Source organism: Mustela nivalis (assembly GCF_964662115.1).
Source record: "Mustela nivalis genome assembly, chromosome: 9".
Taxonomy (NCBI): Eukaryota; Metazoa; Chordata; class Mammalia; order Carnivora; family Mustelidae; genus Mustela; species Mustela nivalis.
Genome location: NC_139028.1, coordinates 16,755,590 through 16,775,315, shown reverse-complemented (window position 1 = coordinate 16,775,315; position 19,726 = coordinate 16,755,590). Strand labels below are relative to the sequence as shown.

At 39.3% G+C, this 19,726-nt stretch overlaps 1 long non-coding RNA gene across 1 annotated transcript in view; it reads right to left on the bottom strand.

Moving 5' to 3' along the window:
* Positions 1-1,690, bottom strand: part of LOC309840490 — a 267,111-nt gene extending 265,421 nt beyond the window's left edge. The window contains exon 1 of the long non-coding RNA XR_014298626.1: positions 1,539-1,690. This is a non-coding gene — a long non-coding RNA (uncharacterized lncRNA). The remainder of the gene's footprint in view (positions 1-1,538) is intronic.
* Positions 1,691-19,726: the final 18,036 nt, after the last annotated feature.

Genomic DNA, 19,726 nt, shown 5'->3' with positions numbered 1-19,726 from the left:
ATGAAGAAAGCTTCATGATTAAGCTTCATGATTAAGCTTCATGTGGAAAGCTGAGACAGGTTGAAAACTAGGTCTCTCATACCAGTTAGCCAAGTTCTGAAGGCAAAAGAAAAGTTCTTGAAGAACCTGAATATTGTTATTCCAGTGAGCACACAAATTATAAGAAAATAAAATAGTCTTATTGCTAATATGAAGGAAGTTCTAGTGGTCTGGATAGAAAATTGAACCAACCACATTTCCTTAAACCAGAGCCTAATCAGAACATGGCCCTAACACTCCAAAATTCTATGAAAGCTGAGGGAGGTGGAAGAAGCTACAGAAGAAAAATCTGAAGCTGGGTTCATGAGGTTTATGGAAACAAGTCATCTATATAACATTAAAGTACAAGATGAAGTATCAAGTGCTAATGAAGAAGCTACTGAAAATTATCCAGAAAATCTAGCTAAGATAATTTAATACAAGCACCTATGCTAATCAACAGATTTTTGATGTAGATAAAACAGCCTTATGTTGGAAGATATTATCTAGGATTTTCATAGCTAGAGAGGATAAGTCAGTGCCTGAAATCAAAGCTTCAAAGGACAGGCTGATTTCTTTAGGGTTAATGCAGCTGGTGAATTTAGGTTGAAGCCAATTCTCATTTACCATTCCAAAAATCCTAAATCCCTTAATAACCAGAAAATCTACTCTGCCTTTGCTATGAAACAGCAAAGTCTGGATGACAGCACATCTGGTTTACTAAGTGTTTTAAAGCCCACTGTTGAGACTCACTGCTCAGAAAAAAAATCCTTTCAAAATATTACTGCTCATTACCAATGTACCTGTTCACCCAAGAGCACTGATAGAGTTGGATAATGAGATTAATGTCTTTTTTCATGGCTGCTGACCCAACAACATTCATTTTGTAGCCTGTGAATAAGAAGTAATTTCAACTTTCAAGCCTTATTATTTAAGAAATACATTTTTTAAGGTTGTAGTTGCCATAGATAGTGATTCTTCTGATGGATCTGGGAAAAGTAAATTGAAAACCTGGAGAGGGCTTATCATTAGAGTCGCCATTAAGAACATTTGCAATTCGGGGGAGGAGTCAAGATGGCGGAGAAGTAGCAGGCTGAGAGAGCAGAAGATCTTCAGCTAGCAGAAGATCAGCTAGATAGCTTATCTAAAGATTGCAAACACCTGTAAATCCATCGGCAGATCGAAGAGAAGAAGAACAGCAATTCTGGAAACAGAAAAACCACTTTCTGAAAGGTAGGACTGACGGAGAAGTGAATCCAAAGCGACTGGAAGATAGACCCTGGGGGGAGGGGCCAGCTCCCGGCAAGCGTCGGAGCAACGGAGCACAAAATCAGGACTTTTAAAAGTCTGTTCCGCTGAGGGACATCGCTCCAGAGGCTAAACCGGGGCAGTGTGGCCTCAGTTCCTGCAGGTTCACAGAAGGATGGGGGGTGTCTGAGTTTCGCAGAGCTTGTGGGTATTAGAACAGGAAAGCCGGCTACAGAGACAGAGCTGACAGTAAGCTTACAGCACAGGCTTACCTTGAACCGGTTGCAGGCTCGGTGAGCTGGGAGCACGGCCGGAGGTCAGGCAGACGGGAGTAACTGGGCGCTGTTCTCTGAGGGCGCACTGAAGAGTGGGGCCCCGGACTCTCAGCTCCTCTGGGCCGGAGACCAGGAGGCCGCCATTTGTATTCCCGTCCTCCAGAACCCTACGGAAAGCGCTCAGGGACAAAAGCCCTTGAAAGCAAACCCGAGTGGATTACTAAGCCTGGCCCCTGGTAAGGGCGGTGCAATTCCGCCTGGGGCAAAGACACTTGAGAATCACTACACCAGGCCCCTCCCCCAGAAGATCAACAAGAAATCCAGCCAAGACCAGTTCACCTACCAATGAGTGCGGTTTCAATACTAAGGAGAGCAGCAGAATTCCAGAGGAGGAGAAAGCAAAGCACGGAACTCATGGCTTTCTCCCAGTGATTTTTTTAGTCTTGCAGTTAATTTAATTTTTTTCTTTACTTTTTTTTTTTTTTCGCTTCTTCTGCTAAAAATTTTTTTTAATGTTTACCCTTTTCTTTTTTAACGTTTTTTTACTAGTTTATCTAATATATATATATTTTTTAATTTTTTATATTTTTCTTTATTCATTTTCTTTTTTTTTTTAAATTTTTTTCTTTATTTTTCTTTCTTTCTTTTTGAACCTCTTTTTATCCCCTTTCTCCCCCCTCACGATTTGGCATCTCTTCTGATTTGGTCAAAGCATATTTTCCTGGTGTTGTTGCCATCCTTTTAGTATTTTACTTGCTCCTTCATATACTCTTTTGTTTTTTTTTAAAGATTATTTATTTATTTATTTGAGAGAGAGACAGTGAGAGAGAGCATGAGCGAGGAGAAGGTCAGAGGGAGAAGCAGACTTCCCGTGGAGCTGGGAGCCTCATGCGGTACTCGATCCCAGGACTCTGGGATCATGACCTGAGTTGAAAGCAGTCATCCAACCAACTGAGCCACCCAGGCGTCCCAACTCCTTCATATACCCTTATCTGGACAAAATGACAAGACGGAAAAATTCAACACAAAAAAAAAGAACAAGAGGCAGTACCGAACGCTAGGGACCTAATCAATACAGACATTGGTAATATGTCAGATCTAGAATTCAGAATAATGATTCTCAAGGTTCTAGCCGGGCTCGAAAAAGGCATGGAAGATATTGGAGAAACCCTCTCGGGAGATATAAAAGCCCTTTCTGGAGAAATAAAAGAACTAAAATCTAACCAAGTTGAAATCAAAAAAGCTATTAATGAGGTGCAATCAAATATGGAGGCTCTCACTACTAGGATAAATGAGGCAGAAGAAAGAATTAGTGATATAGAAGACCAAATGACAGAGAATAAAGAAGCTGAGCAAAAGAGGGACAAACAGCTACTGAACATGGGGGGAGAATTCGAGAGATAAGTGACACCATAAGACGAAACAACATTAGAATAATTGGGATTCCAGAAGAAGAAGAAAGAGAGAGGGGAGCAGAAGGTATACTGGAGAGAATTACTGGGGAGAATTTCCCCAATATGGCAAAGGGAACAAGCATCAAAATTCAGGAGGTTCAGAGAACGCCCCTCAAAATCAATAAGAATAGGCCCACACCCCATCACCTAATAGTAAAATTTACAAGTCTCAGTGACAAAGAGAAAATCCTGAAAGCAGCCCGGGAAAAGAAGTCTGTAACATACAATGGTAAAAATATTAGATTGGTAGCTGACTTAACCACAGAGACCTGGCAGGCCAGAAAGAGCTGGCATGATATTTTCAGAGCACTAAACGAGAAAAACATGCAGCCAAGAATACTATATCCAGCTAGGTTATCACTGAAAATAGAAGGAGAGATTAAAAGCTTCCAAGACAAACAAAAACTGAAAGAATTTGCAAACACCAAACCAGCACTACAGGAAATATTGAAAGGGGTCCTCTAAGCAAAGAGAGAGCCTACAAGTGGTAGATCAGTAAGGAACAGAGACAATATACAGTAACAGTCACCTTACAGGCAACAATGGCACTAAATTCATATCTCTCAATAGTTACCCTGAATGTTAATGGGCTAAATGCCCCAATCAAAAAAGACACAGGGTATCAGAATGGATGTAAAAACAAAACCGATCTATATGTTGCCTCCAAGAAACTCGTTTTAAGCCCAATGACACCTCCAGATTTAAAGTGAGGGGGTGGAAAAGAATTTACCATGCCAATGGACATCAGAAGAAAGCAGGAGTGGCAATACTTATATCAGATCAATTACATTTTAAGCCACAGACTATAATAAGAGATGAGGAAGGACACTATATCATACTCAAAGGGTCTGTCCAACAAGAAGATCTATCAATTTTAAGTATCTATGCCCCCAACGTGGGAGCAGCCAACTATATAAACCAATTAATAACAAAATTAAAGAAACACATCAACAATAATACAATAATAGTAGGGGACTTTAACACTCCCCTCACTGAAATGGACAGATCATCCAAGCAAAAGATCAGCAAGGAAATAAAGGCCTTAAACGACACACTGGACCAGATGGACATCACAGATATATTCAGAACATTTCATCCCAAAGCAACAGAATACACATTCTTCTCTAGTGCACATGGAACATTCTCCAGAATAGATCACATCTTCGGTCCTAAATCAGGATTCAACCGGTATCAAAAGATTGGGATCATTCCCTGCATATTTTCAGACCACAATGCTCTGAAGCTAGAACTCAACCACAAGAGGAAGTTTGGAAAGAACCCAAATACATGGAGACTAAACAGCATCCTTCTAAAGAATGAATGGGTCAACCGGGAAATTAAAGAAGAATTGAAAAAAATCATGGAAACAAATGATAATGAAAATACAATGGTTCAAAACCTGTGGGACACAACAAAGGCAGTCCTGAGAGGAAAATATATAGCGGTACAAGCCTTTCTCAAGAAACAAGAAAGGTCTCAGGTACACAACCTAACCCTACACCTAGAGAAGCTGGAGAAAGAACAAGAAAGAAACCCTAAGCCCAGCAGGAGAAGAGAAATCATAAAGATCAGAGCAGAAATCAATGAAATAGAAACCAAAAAACCAATAGAGCAAATCAACGAAACTAGGAGCTGGTTCTTTGAAAGAATTAATAAAATTGATAAACCCCTGGCCCGACTTATCAAAAAGAAAAGAGAAAGGACCCAAATAAATAAAATCATGAATGAAAGAGGAGAGATCACAACTAACACCAAAGAAATACAAACTATTATAAGAACATACTATGAGCAACTCTACGCCAACAAATTTGACAATCTGGAAGAAATGGATGCATTCCTAGAAACATATAAACTACCACAACTGAACCAGGAAGAAAGAGAAAGCCTGAACAGACCCATAACCAGTAAGGAGATTGAAACAGTCATTAAAAATCTCCAAACAAACAAAAGCCCAGGGCCAGACGGCATCCCGGGGGAATTCTACCAAACATTTAAAGAAGAACTAATTCCTATTCTCCTGAAACTGTTCCAAAAAATAGAAATGGAAGGAAAACTTCCAAACTCATTTTATGAGGCCAGCATCACCTTGATCCCCAAAGCAGACAAGGATCCCATCAAAAAAGAGAGCTACAGACCAATATCCTTGATGAACATAGATGCGAAAATTCTCACCAAAATACTAGCCAATAGGATTCAACAGTACATTAAAAGGATTATTTACCACGACCAAGTGGGATTTATTCCAGGGCTGCAAGGTTGGTTCAACATCCGCAAATCAGTCAGTGTGATACAACATATCAATAAAAGAAAGACCCAGAACCATTTGATACTCTCAATAGATGCTGAAAAAGCATTTGACAAAGTACAGCATCCCTTCCTGATCAAAACTCTTCAAAGTGTAGGGATAGAGGGCACATACCTCAATATCATCAAAGCCATCTATGAAAAACCCACCGCAAATATCATTCTCAATGGAGAAAACTAAAAGCTTTTCTGCTAAGGTCAGGAACACGGCAGGGATGTCCATTATCACCACTGCTATTCAACATAGTACTAGAAGTCCTAGCCTCAGCAATCAGACAACAAAAGGAAATTAAAGGCATCCAAATCGGCAAAGAAGAAGTCAAACTATCACTCTTCGCAGATGATATGATACTGTATGTTGAAAACCCAAAAGACTCCACTCCAAAACTGCTAGATCTTGTACAGGAATTCAGTAAAGGGTCAGGATATAAAATCAATGCACAGAAATCAGTTGCATTTCTCTACACCAAGACAGAAGAAAGAGAAATTAAGGAGTCCATCCCATTTACAACTGCACCCCAAACCATAAGATACCTAGGAATGAACCTAACCAAAGAGGCATAGAATCTATACTCAGAAAACTATAAAGTACTCATGAAAGAAATTGAGGAAGACACAAAGAAATGGAAAAATGTTCCATGCTCCTGGATTGGAAGAATAAATATTGTGAAAATGTCTATGCTACCTAAAGCAATCTACACATTTAGTGCAACTCCTATTAAAGTACCATCCATCTTTTTCAAAGAAATGGAACAAATAATTCTAAATTTATATGGAACCAGAAAAAAACTCAAATAGCCAAAGGGATATTGAAAAAGCAAGCCATAGTTGGTGGCATCACAATTCCGGACTTCAAGCTCTATTACAAAGCTGTCATCATCAAGACAGCATGGTACTGGCACAAAAACAGACACATAGATCAATGGAACAGAATAGAGAGCCCAGAAATAGACCCTCAACTCTATGGTCAACTAATCTTCGACAAAGCAGGAAGAATGTCCAATGGAAAAAAGACAGCCTCTTCAATAAATGGTGTTGGGAAAATTGGACAGCCACATGCAGAAAAATGAAATTGGACCATTTCCTTACACCACACACGAAAATAGACTCAAAATGGATGAAGGACCTCAATGTGTGAAAGGAATCCATCAAAATCCTTGAGGAGAACACAGGCAGCAACCTCTTCGACCTCTGCCGCAGCAACATCTTCCTAAGAACATCGCCAAAGGCAAGGGAAGCAAGGGCAAAAATGAACTATTGGGATTTCATCAAGATCAAAAGCTTTTGCACAGCAAAGGAAACAGTTAACAAAATCAAAAGACAACTGACAGAATGGGAGAAGATATTTGCAAACGACATATCAGATAAAGGACTAGTGTCCAAAATCTATAAAGAACTTAGCAAACTCAACACCCAAAGAACAAATAATCCAATCACGAAATGGGCAGAGGACATGAACAGACATTTCTGCAAAGAAGACATCCAGATGGCCAACAGACACATGAAAAAGTGCTCCATATCACTCGGCATCAGGGAAATACAAGTCAAAACCACAATGAGATATCACCTCACACCAGTCAGAATGGCTAAAATCAACAAGTCAGGAAATGACAGATGCTGGCGAGGATGCGGAGAAAGGGGAACCCTCCTACACTGTTGGTGGGAATGCAAGCTGGTGCAACCTCTCTGGAAAACAGCATGGAGGTTCCTCAGAATGTTGAAAATAGAACTGCCCTATGACCCAGCAATTGCACTATTGGGTATTTACCCTAAAGATACAAATGTAGTGATCCAAAGGGGCACACGCACCCGAATGTTTATAGCAGCAATGTCCACAATAGCCAAACTATGGAAAGAACCTAGATGTCCATCCACAGATGAATGGATCAAGAAGATGTGGTATATATACACAATGGAATACTATGCAGCCATCAAAAGAAATGAAATCTTGCCATTTGCGACAACATGGATGGAACTAGAGCGTATCATGCTTAGCGAAATAAGTCAAGCAGAGAAAGACAACTATCATATGATCTCCCTGATATGAGGAAGTGGTGATACAACATGGAGGCTTAAGTGGGTAGGAGAAGAATAAATGAAACAAGATGGGATTGGGAGGGAGACAAACCATAAGTGACTCTTAATCTCACAAAACAAACTGAGGGTTGCTGGGGGGAGGGGGTTTGGGAGAAGGGGGTGGGATTATGGACATTGGGGAGGGTATGTGCTTTGGTGAGTGCTGTGAAGTGTGTAAACCTGGTGATTCACAGACCTGTACCCCTGGGGATAAAAATATATGTTTATAAAAAATAAAAAGTTAAAAAAAAAAAATCTATACCCAATTCATTTTAGTGTTTGTATTAAAACATTATCCATCTCTCAGTTCTTTTTGGAAATCAGAGAGTGAAAGGAATTCTGAAATCAGTGAACAATAGCCATGCTGCCAGACTTAATCTGGTGGCAAACACAATAATCACAATGATAGTAACAATCGCTGTATCTACTAAGAATTGTGTTCAGCTGCTCAAAACAGAGACCAGACCTTGGTGGCTTGAATATTAGGGTTTACTCAAGTCAAAGAAAGGTGGAAACTGGTATGGTGCCTCCTTCCTTATCAAAGACCTAGAAGTTATCTTTCTAGTTATCTAAACCATCTTTGTTTCATGGCTTGCATTCTCAAGATCCCAAGATGCTTACTTGAGTTCCGACTGTATGACAACATTCCAGAAAGGAAGAAGGAAGGGGGGAGGGGCACTTGCCAGTTATATATATATCCCATCCCTAAGAAGCTGTTCCAAATCATTTCTCATCCCATCTACTTTATACAGGGGCTGAAATTTCTAGTATATTCATCTTAACCAGAAAGGTCCCCATGGAGACTAAGGTCATCTTTGTTGTTGGCTGTCCAACATCCAATCTCCTTCTTTTGAAGGACATTCCTTTTTGTGTGTCATCTTATCAGGAACAGGCCCCTGCTTCTGACTACAAAACTCAAAGGGACAATACCCTTTTCTCCCTGCCTGCTGGTGAAAGCAGGTACCCACCCAGTCAGTCATGACAATCAGACAGTACTCTAGCTTCAGTCCCGGAGAAATGACACATGAAAAAGGAATCAAGAGAATTGTGTTGACAAAGCAGCACCACCTAGCAGTGGAGTCCAATGGTAGTGGTAAAGTGTCCAGCAGCAAGACTGGAAGGTTCTAGTCAGTGTCCTCTAAAACAGCAGTTGTTGAGCATACTATTTTGTGGTCCTCCAATGCTCCTTTTTTTCCTGTCTGTTTTACATTCCAGAATCTCTAGTTACTTGGCAGTCTGGGCTCTGTTTGTCTTTTCAATATGCCCCCTTTTGTTTTAGATAGCCAGAGCTGGCTTTAGTTACATTCCAACCACACAATTAAGGAGATATATATTATTATTCTAGTCTAGTCTTTGATTACCAGAATTAGAAGCCCACATTACTCATCTGAGGTATAGATGCAAGACCAAAACTCATAGACATGAGACTGTGGAGAAGAAAAGCTGACCTTCTGAGGACACAGAGATTTTCATCTTTCTTTGTCTTTTTTTTCTCTGCATAAATTATTTTCTCATCTCTGTTTTATTGGTCAACTTCCTTTGATTACTTAGTTTCTGCACCTCTATAACTTTCACTTCCTCTTCAAGGACACTTACATGGAATCTACATGATCTTTCTGCAGATATGATATTATCAAAACACTTCAATTTCAAGCTCCATCTCTCTATTTTTTTTAATATCTTAATTTTATTTTTTTCACATTCCAAGATTCATTGTTTATGCACCATACCCAGTGCTCCATGGAATATGTCCCTCCTTAAAAATCCTGACAAAGGAAATGATTAGTGACTACAACAGGGACACACTACAACAGCTCTAATAAAAGATGGTGCTCATGACCAAGCATATACCTTCAGTGGAGGTGCCCAGATTAGGGGTCTGTGGGAAGAACAAGTGGCAAAACCTTTTTAATACAGAGATGCAATGTAATATAATGTGAAATTATGAGATACAGTGATATGGAGGCCTAGGTATGGCACAATTTTGGGACAGCAGACCTGAGATGCTCAATCTATTATATATCTGAACACCTACCATGTGCAAGGTAAAGGAATCAGAACTGAGATTATATAGATGATAATGTGTGTCTTCCTGCAAGAACTTTACAATACATACACAAACATACATACACACAGACACACATGTTAAATGATGAGTTATCATATATCTGGTTAATAACTGAACTTGTATTTTCCACAAAGTGACAGAAGAATTCAGATGAAGGAAAGGTAACAATGAACTACAGTGATCAAAGAAATCTGTACAAGAAGAGGGATTTTGTTATCTTGAGGGAAGTAAGAGGTAGAGTGATATTATAAGTCAGAATCCCAAATTGATACTAGGAGTGGGATAGGTGGGGGCATCTGAATCAAAGGATGTATACAAAAGGTGCTGAGAGAACAAAATTTGAAGAATGAGATCCATAAAATAAAGAGCATCCATTTAAAAATGTTTACTTCTTGCAATCATAGTACTAAAGCAACCTGTGGATTTATCAGTGTAAACCAGGGGAAAGGGGGTTGGGGTGCCTGGGTGGCTCAGTGGGTTAAAGCCTCTGCCTTCAGCTCAGGTCATGATCTCAGGGTCCTGGGATTGAGCCCCACATTGGGCTTTCTGCTCAGCAGGGAGCCTGCTCCACCCCACAACCTCTCTACCTACCTGCAATCTCTATCTGTCAAATAAATTAATAAAATCTTAAAAAAAAAAAAAACGGGAAAGGGAAGGGCATGGGCATTTAAACTTGGGTAGTGGAGATGGAAAACTGAAGATTCTGATAATGGCAAACTACATCATTAGACCAAACATGGTACTAAAAATCTATAAATCTATATAAAGTATATAAGGACATCTGCTTGAAACATCAGAATGCTACTAAAATAGGGGGAAATTACTGCTTCATGACTGTGGGATAATGGAACCCCTAGAAAGTTAGCCTGATTATTTAGGGGTGCTTTTCCCATGGGGATGTTTGCTAAACCCTGATGAGGCGACCTAGAAGCTTATAAATGCCTCTGACAGTCTTGCGGGACAAAGATGAGAGACAGACAAACAGAACAGTAGTCTAGAAACTGACACAGGAAAAAGCATAATGAATTGTCTTGGGTTGTTCCTCAGACATATACAAGGCACCTTAGGGTCAAGCAATTTCAAACCCTAAAATTCAATTAAAGTGATCTCAAACTGTTAGTATTCCCAAGCACCCAGCAAAAACAAATATAAATCTTCTCAGGAAAGAGATGATACCTTGAACCTCAAGTCCTCCAAGCAGCTTTGCAAATACAGTATCTAGCACACATTCAAAAATAACCAGGCACAAGAGGAAATAATAATACATGGCAACACTAGCAAGAAGACCAAGGAATATCAGCAGGGAGCCTGCTTCCTCCTCTCTCTCTCTCTCTCTCTCTCTCTCTGCTTGTCTCTCCACCCACATGTGATCTCTATCTGTCAAATAAATAAATAAAATCTTAAAAAAATTAGGCCCACATGGGTTCCAGATATTAGTTGTTTAATCCTAAAACAATTTTGTTTCCCATGTTCAAGAATATAAAAAAGAAGACAGAAAATACCAGCAAAGAACTAAAAACTGTAACATGGAATTTATGAAAGTAAATACTATAACAATTGAAAGTTAAAGCCGAACAGGTTGGTTAAACAATGCATTAGCAAAGATAATGGATAGTTAATATATAAAGAAAATTTACAGAAAGGAATAGAGACAAGGATTAAAAAGTAAAAACGAGAAGGTAAGAGAAATAGAGAAGAAGAAGGTCTTTTTTAAAAATTTTTATTTTTTTTATTAACATATAATGTATTATTAGCCCCAGGGGTACAGGTCTGTGAATCTCCAGGTTTACACATTTCACAGCACTCACCATAGCCCATACCTTCCCCAATGTCCATAATCCAACCACCCTCTCCCTACCCCTCTCCCCCCCGGCAACTCTCAGTTTGTTTTGTGAGATTAAAAGTCCTTTATGGTTTGTCTCCCTCCCGATTCCATCTTGTTTTATTTATTCCATTTCTACCCCCCAAGCCCCTCAAATTGCATCTCAACTTCCTCATATCAGGGAGATCATATGATAATTGTCTTTCTCTGATTGACTTATTTTGCTCAGCATAATACCTTCTAGTTCCATCCACATCGTTGCAAATGGCAAGAGTTCGTTTCTTTTGATGTCTTCATAGTATTCCACGGTATATATATATATACACCACATCTTCTTTGTCCATTCATCTGTTGATGGACATCTAGGCTCTTTCCATAGTTTGGCTACTGTGGACATTGCTGGTATAAACATTCAGATGCATTTGCCCCTTCAGATCACTACATTTGTATCTTTGGAGTAAATACCCAGTAGTGCAATTGCTGAGTCACAGGGTAGCTCTATTTTCAACGTTTTGAGGAACCTCCATGCTGTTTTCCAGAGTGGCTACACCAGCTTGCATTACCACCAACAGTGTAGGAGGGTTCCCTTTTCCCTGCATCCTCGCCAGCTTCTGTCCTTTCCTGACTTGTTAATTTTTGCCATTCTGACTGGTGTGAGGTGGTATCTCTCTGTGGTTTTGATTTGTATTTCCCTGATGCCGAGTGATATGGAGCACTTTTTCATGTGTCTGTTGGCCATCTGAATGTCTTCTTTGCAGAAATGTCTGTTCATGTCCTCTGCCCATTTCTTGATTGGATTATTTGTTCTTTGGGTGTTGAGTTTGCTAAGCTGTTTATAGATTTTGGATACTAGCCCTTTATCTGATATGTCGTTTGCAAATATCTTCTCCCATTCTGTCAGTTGTCTTTTAGTTTTGTTGACTGTTTCCATGCTGTGCAGAAGTTTTTGATCTTGATAAAATCCCAATAGTTTATTTTTGCCCTTGCTTCCCTTGACTTTGGCAATGTTCCTAGGAAGAAGTTGCCGCAGCTGAGGTCAAAGAGGTTGCTGCCTGTGTTCTCCTCAAGGATTTTGATGGATTCCTTTCTCACATTGATGTCCTTCATCCATTTTGAGTCTATCTTCGTGTGTGGTGTAAGGAAATGGTCCAGTTTCATTTTTCTGCATGGGGCTGTCCAATTTTCACAACACCATTTGTTGAAAAGACTGTCTTTTTTTCCATTGGACATTCTTTCCTGCTTTGTCAAAGATGAGTTGACCATAGAGTTGAGGGTCTATTTTGGGGCTCTCCATTCTGTTCCATTGATCTATGTGTCTGTTTTTGTGCCAGAACTATACTCTCTTGATAACTACAGCTTTGTAATAGATATTGAAGTCTGGAATTGTGATGCCACCAACTTTGGCTTTCTTTTTCAACATTCCTCTGACTATTCAAGGTCTTTTCTGGTTCCATACAAATTTTAGAATTTTTTTTCCATTTTTTAAAAAAAATTGATGGGATTTTTATAGTGATTGCATTAAATGTGTAGATTGCTTTAGGTAGCATAGTATTTGTTCTTCCAATCCATGAGCATGGAACATTTTTCCATTTCTTTGTGTCTTCCTCAATTTCTTTCATGAGTACTTTATAGTTTCTGAGTACAGATTATTTCCCTCTTAGGTTTATTCCTAAATATCTTATGGTTTTGGGTACAATCATAAATGGGATTGACTCCTTAATTTCTCTTTCAAGAAGTAGAAGTTCTAATATGAACTTAATTAAAGTCACAAAAGAGATAGAAAATAGGATATATTCTCCTGCTTTGTCAAAAATTAGTTGACCAGAGTTGAGGGTCCATACCTGGGCTCTCTATGCTGTTCCACTGCCTATATGTGTCTGTTTTTGTGCCAGTACCACGCTGTCTTGGTGATCACAGCTTTGTAATATAGCTTGAAATCAGGCAACATGATGCCCCCCTTTGTTTTTCTTTTTTTACATTTCCTTGGCAATTCAGGGTCTTTTTTGGTTCCATACAAATTTTAGGATTCTTCGTTCCAACACCCTGAAAAATGCCATGGGTATTTTGATCAGGATGGCATTTAAAGTATAGATTGCTGTGGGAAGCACAGACATTTTAACAATGTTTATTCTTCTGATCCATGAGCCTGGAATGTTTTTCCATCATTTTGTGTCTTCTTCAATTTCCTTCATTAGTGTTCTATAGTTTCTAGAGTATAGATCCTTCACCTCCTTGGTTAGATTTATTCCAAGATATCTTATGGTTTTTGGTGCTATTGTAAATGAAATCAATTCCCTAATTTCTCTTTCTATGGTCTTCAACAAAGCAGGAAAAAATATCCAATGGAAAAAAGACAATCTCTTCAATGAATAGTTCTGGGAAAATTGGACAACTATATACAGAAGAATGAAACTCGACCATTCTCTTAACACCACACACAAAGACAAACTCTAAATGGATAAAATACTTCAATGTGAGACAGGAACCCATCAAAATCCTAGAGGAGAACATAGGCAGTAACCTCTTCAACATCAGCCACACTAACTTCTTTCAAGACATGTCTCCAAAGGCAAGGGAAACAAAAGCAAAAATGAACTTTTAGGACTTCATCAAGATAAAAAGCTTCTACATAGGAAAGGAAACAGTCAATAAAACAAAGAGGCAACCTATGGAATGGGAGAAGATACTTGCAAATGACACTACCGATAAAGGGCTGGTATCCAAGATCTATAAAGAACTCCTCACACTCAACACCCAAAAAACAAACAATCTAGTCAAAAAATGGGCAAAAGACATGAACAGACACTTCTCCAAAGAAGATATACAGAGTCCATAATCTCTCATGGTTCACCTCCCCTTCCAATTTTCCCCAACTCCCTTCTCCTCTCTAACTCCCCATGTCCTCCATGCTATTTGTTATGCTCCACAAATAAGTGAAACCATATGATAATTGAATCTCTCTGCTTGACTTATTTCATTCAGCATAATCTCTTCTGGTCCCATCCATGTTGCTACAAAAGTTGGGTATTCATCCTTTCTGATGGAGGCATAATACTCCAAAGTGTATATGGAACACATCTTCCTTATCCACTCGTCCGTTGAAGGGCATCTTGGTTCTTACCACAGTTTGGCAACTGTGGCCATTGCTGCTATAAACACTGGGGTACAGATGGCCCTTCTTTTCATGACATCTGTATCTTTGGGGTAAATACCCAGGAGTGCAATGGCAGGGTCATAGGGAAGTTCTATTTTTAATTTCTTGAGGAATCTCCACACTGTTCTCCAAAGAGGCTGCACCAACTTGCATTCCCACCAACAGTGTAAGAGGGTTCCCCTTTCTCCACATCCCCTCCAACAGGTTGGGGTACCAGGTGGTAGGTATTATAGAGGGCATGGATTGCATGGAGCACTGGGTGTGGTGAAAAAATAATGAATACTGTTATGCTGAAAATAAAAAAAATAAAATAAAATCAATAGAAAATCAATAAATCAAAATCAGCAAAAAAAAAAAAAAAAAAGAAGAAGAAAGTAAAAGATATAAAAATGGCTAACAGGCCCATGAAAAAATGTTGATCGTCATTAGCCATCAGGGACATTCAAATCAAAATCACATTGAGATACCACATTACACTAGTTAAAATGGCAAAAATTGACAAGGCAAGAAACAACAAATGTTGGAGAGGTTGTGTAGAAAGGGGAACCCTCTTATCCTGTTGGTGGGAATGCAAGCTGGTGAAGCCACTTTGGAAAACAGTGTGGAGATACCTCAAAAAATCAAAAATAGAACTACCCTATGATCCTGCAACTGCACTACTGGGTACACCAATATATAGATATAGTGAAAAGAAGGGTCATATGTACCCCCATGCTCATAGCAGTTATGTCCACAATTGCCAAACTCTGTAAAGAGCCAAGATGCCCTTCAACAGACAAATGGATAAAGAAGATACGGTCCATGTATACAATGGAATATTACATAGCCATCAGAAAGGATGAATGCCCAACTTTTATATCAACATGGATGGGACTGGAGGAGATTATACTGAGTGAACTAAGTCAAGCAGAGAAAGTCAATTATAATATGGTTTCATTTACTTGTGGAGCATAAGGAGTAACATTAGGAGAAGGAAAGAAAAAGCGAATTCAGGGAAATCAGAGGGGGAGATGAACCATGAGAGACTGTGGACTCTGAGAAACAAACTGAGGGTTATGGAGGGGACGAGGGTGGAGGGAGCCTGGTGGTAGGTATTAAGAAGGGCACATATTACATGGAGCACTGGGTGTGGTATATAAACAATGAATCTTGGAACACGGAAAAAATTAAATTAAATTAAATTTAAAAAGGAAGACCCAACAATATGTTGTCTAGAAAAAAAAACCCAATTTTTTAAAATATTTTATTTATTTATTTGACAAAGAGAGACACAAGTAGGCAGAGAGGCAGGCAGAGAGAGAGGGGGAAACAGGCTCCCCGCTGAGGAAAGAGCCCTATGCGGGGCTCGATCTCAGGACCCTGGAACCATGACCCGAGCCGAAGGTAGAGGCTTTAACCCACTGAGCCACCCAGGCACCCCAAAAACCTATTTTAAACATAAAAACTCAGGGTACCTGGGTGGCTCAGTAGGTTAAGCATCTGCCTTCTGTTTGGGTCATGATCCCAGGTTCTGGGATGGAACCTCCTGTCTGGTCAGCAGGGAGTCTGCTTCTCCCTCTCCCCCTCCGCACAGCTCACACGCTCACATTCTCTCTCTCTCTTTCCAATAAATTAAATCTTTAAAAATAAACAGACTCATAAAAGCAAAAAAAAAAAAGCATATTTCATGCTAACACTAGTTTAAAAGAAAGCTGGATTAGCTATATCAATGTCAGGCAAAGCAGATTTCAGAGTAAAAAGGTGTTCAAGGACAAAGAGGGGCATTACATAGTGATAAAAGGGAAGGGATAAATTCTCTAAGACATACCAGTCCTAAACATGTACCCATCTAACAAAAGAATGGCAAAACACATGCAACAAAAACTGACAGAACTGAAAAGAGAAGCTGATCTACTAATATTGTTAGAGGGGGCACCTGGGTGACTCAATCAGTTAAGCATCTGCCTTTGGCTCAGGTCATGATCTCAGGGTCCTGGGATCAAGCTCTGCATTGCGCTACCTGCTCAGCAGGGAGTCTGCTTCTCCCACTCCCTCTGCCCCCACCCTGCTCTTATGCTCTCTCTCACTCCCTCTCTAATATATGAAAAATAAAATCTTTAAAAATATATAGACTTTAGCACCCCTCAGTCAATATATCAAACAAACATAAAATCAGTAAGGATATAGACAAGCTAAACAGCTGTGACAATCAACTTACACAGATTCACTGGAATCCCAGTCAAAATCCCAGCAAGCTATTTTGTACATACAAAACTACAAAGTTTAGGGGCGCCTGGGTGGCTCAGTGGGTTAAACCTCTGCTTCCGGCTCCAGTCATGATCTCAGGGTCCTGGGATTGAGCCCTGCATCAGGCTCTCTGCTCAGCAAGAACCCTGCTTCTCCCCTTCCCCCACCCACTGCTCTGCCTACTTGTGCTCTCTCTTTCTCTGTGTCAAATAAATAAATAAAATCTTAAAAAAAAAAAAATAAAACTACAAAGTTTATGTAATGCCATGAACCATACTGAGTCCCCAGCAAAATTCATCTGTCATAGCCTTAACCCCAATGTGACTATACGTGGAGATAGGACCTTTCTGGAAATAATTAAGGTTAAATAAGGTTTTATGTAAGAGTAGGGCCCTGGTCCAATAGGACTAGTGTCCTTACAAAAACAGACAGCTGGGAGCTTGCTTTCTCTCTGCCATCTGAGAATACAGTGAGAAGGCAGCTGTCTGCAAACCAGGAAGAGCATTCTCACCAAATCCCAACCATGCTGGCACACTAATCCTTGCCTCCCAGTTTCCAGAGGTGTGAGAAGTGAAATTACTGTTGTTCAAGCCACCAGGTTTATGGTATTTTGTTATGGTCACCCAAGCTGACGAATAAATATGGAAAGGCAAAAACAAAAACAAAAAAACCCTAAAATAACAAACACAATCCTGAAAAAAAAAAAAAAAAAAGTTAGAGGACTCACCCTACCTGATTTTAAGACTTACAGTAAATTTATAGTAATCAACAGGCATGATATTGATGAAAGAATGACACATATCAATGGAACAAAAGCAAGAGCCCAGAGATAAACCCATACAGAGTCAACTGATTTTTCACAAAGTTGCAAAGGAATTCAACTGAAGAAAGATAGCAAAATATGAATTCAGACACAAACCTTATACCTTACCCATAAATTAACTCAAAATGAATCATAAACCTAAATGTAATACACAAAATGATAAAACTTCTAGAAGGAAAAAATGTAATACACAAAATGATAAAACTTCTAGAAGGAAACATAGGACAAAATCTGTATGATATTGGATTTAGTGAGTATTTAGATACCACAGCAAAAGCCCCCATCTGTGAAAGAAAAAAACTGATGAGTTGGACTTCCTTAAAATAAAAACTTCCACTCTATGAAAGACACTGTTCAGAAGATGAAGAAACAAGTCACAGATCTGGAAAAATACTGCAAAACGTATCTGATAAATGACTTGTATCCAAAATATACAAAGAACTCTTCAAACTCAACAATAAGAAAACAAGTAACCTAAATAAAACTACAGAGGCAACCCACGGAATGGGAGAAGATATTTGCAAATGACAGTACAGACAAAAGGTTGATATCCAGGATCTATAAAGAACTCCTCAAACTCAACACACACAAAACAGGCAATCATATCAAAAAATGGGCAGAAGATATGAACAGACACTTCTCCAATGAAGACATACAAATGGCTATCAGACACATGAGAAAATGCTCATCATCCCTAGCCCTCAGGGAGATTCAAATTAAAACCACATTGAGAAATCACCTTACACCAGTTAGAATGGCCAAAATTAGCAAGACAGCAAACAACATGTGTTGGAGGGATGTGGATAAAGGGGAACCCTCTTACACTGTTGGTGGGAATGCAAGTTGGTGCAGCCTCTTTGGAGAACAGTGTGGAGATTCCTCAAGAAATTAAAAATAGAACTTCCCTATGACCCTGCCATTGCACTCCTGGGTATTTACCCCAAAGATACAGATGTCGTGAAAAGAAGGGCCATCTGTACCCCAGTGTTTATAGCAGCAATGGCCACAGTTGCCAAACTGTGGTAAGAACCAAGATGCCCTTCAACGGACGAGTGGATAAGGAAGATGTGTTCCATATACACTTTGGAGTATTATGCCTCCATCAGAAAGGATGAATACCCAACTTTTGTAGCAACATGGATGGGACCAGAAGAGATTATGCTGAGTGAAATAAGTCAAGCAGAGAGAGTCAATTATCATATGGTTTTATTTATTTGTGGAGCATAACAAATAGCATGGAGGACATGGGGAGTTAGAGAGGAGAAGGGAGTTGGGGAAAATTGGAAGGGGAGGTGAACCATGAGAGACTATGGACTCTGAAAAACAACCTGAGGGGTTTGAAGTGGTGGGGTGGTGGGAGGTTGGGGTACCAGGTGGTTGGTATTATAGAGGGCACAGATTGCATGGAGCACTGGGTGTGGTGCAAAAATAATGAATACTGTTATGCTGAAAATAAATAAAAAATAAATTAAAAAAAAAAAACTAAAGGGAAAGCCCAATAACCAAAGCTGGAATAATATGATCAGAAAAACAAATAATGTAGCATTGAGTTATACCCTAAAGTATAAAATATCCATGAGTCCACACTGATAAAAATAAATGGGGGAGAAGAGAAATCCCTAGTGCAGAAGAATCCCAAATAATTATACAAATACATGGGAACTCTCTGCCCTGGAGGAGGTAAAGCATAACTCCCCAATCTGTAAGGCTGCACAGTGACCTTCTTTCCCAAGAGTTTAGTGTGGAAAGGAAGCAAAGAGTGTGATACAACTTCTTTCCACAGAAGCAACCTAGCATTACCTCAGTAAGGTAATCAAAGTCAACATCAGCCGTGATCAGTCAAGGTAATAGTATGTACCCTTGCTATGACATGATGAAAATGGTACTTCATCTCTGTGGTCTTCCTCTCAAAAACAAGCCCAATCTAATCATGAGTAAAACACCAGACAAATCCCAACTGAGGAACATTCTACAAAATACCTGTCCTGTCATCAAAAACAACAATTAAAAAAGCCTAAATAACTATCAAAGATAAGAAGAGACACAACTAAATAAAATATGGGGTCAGAAATATGAACAGAAAAATTACTTTGCATAAAAACTAAAGAAATCTAAGTAAAGTAGAATTATGGTTAATAATATATCACTACTAGTTCAATGGTGAAAAATGTATCATAGTATAACACGTTAAGAGGAAAAATTGGGTGTTTAGATATAAAAAACTCTGTGTTACTTGAGCAACTTCTCTGCAAATCTAA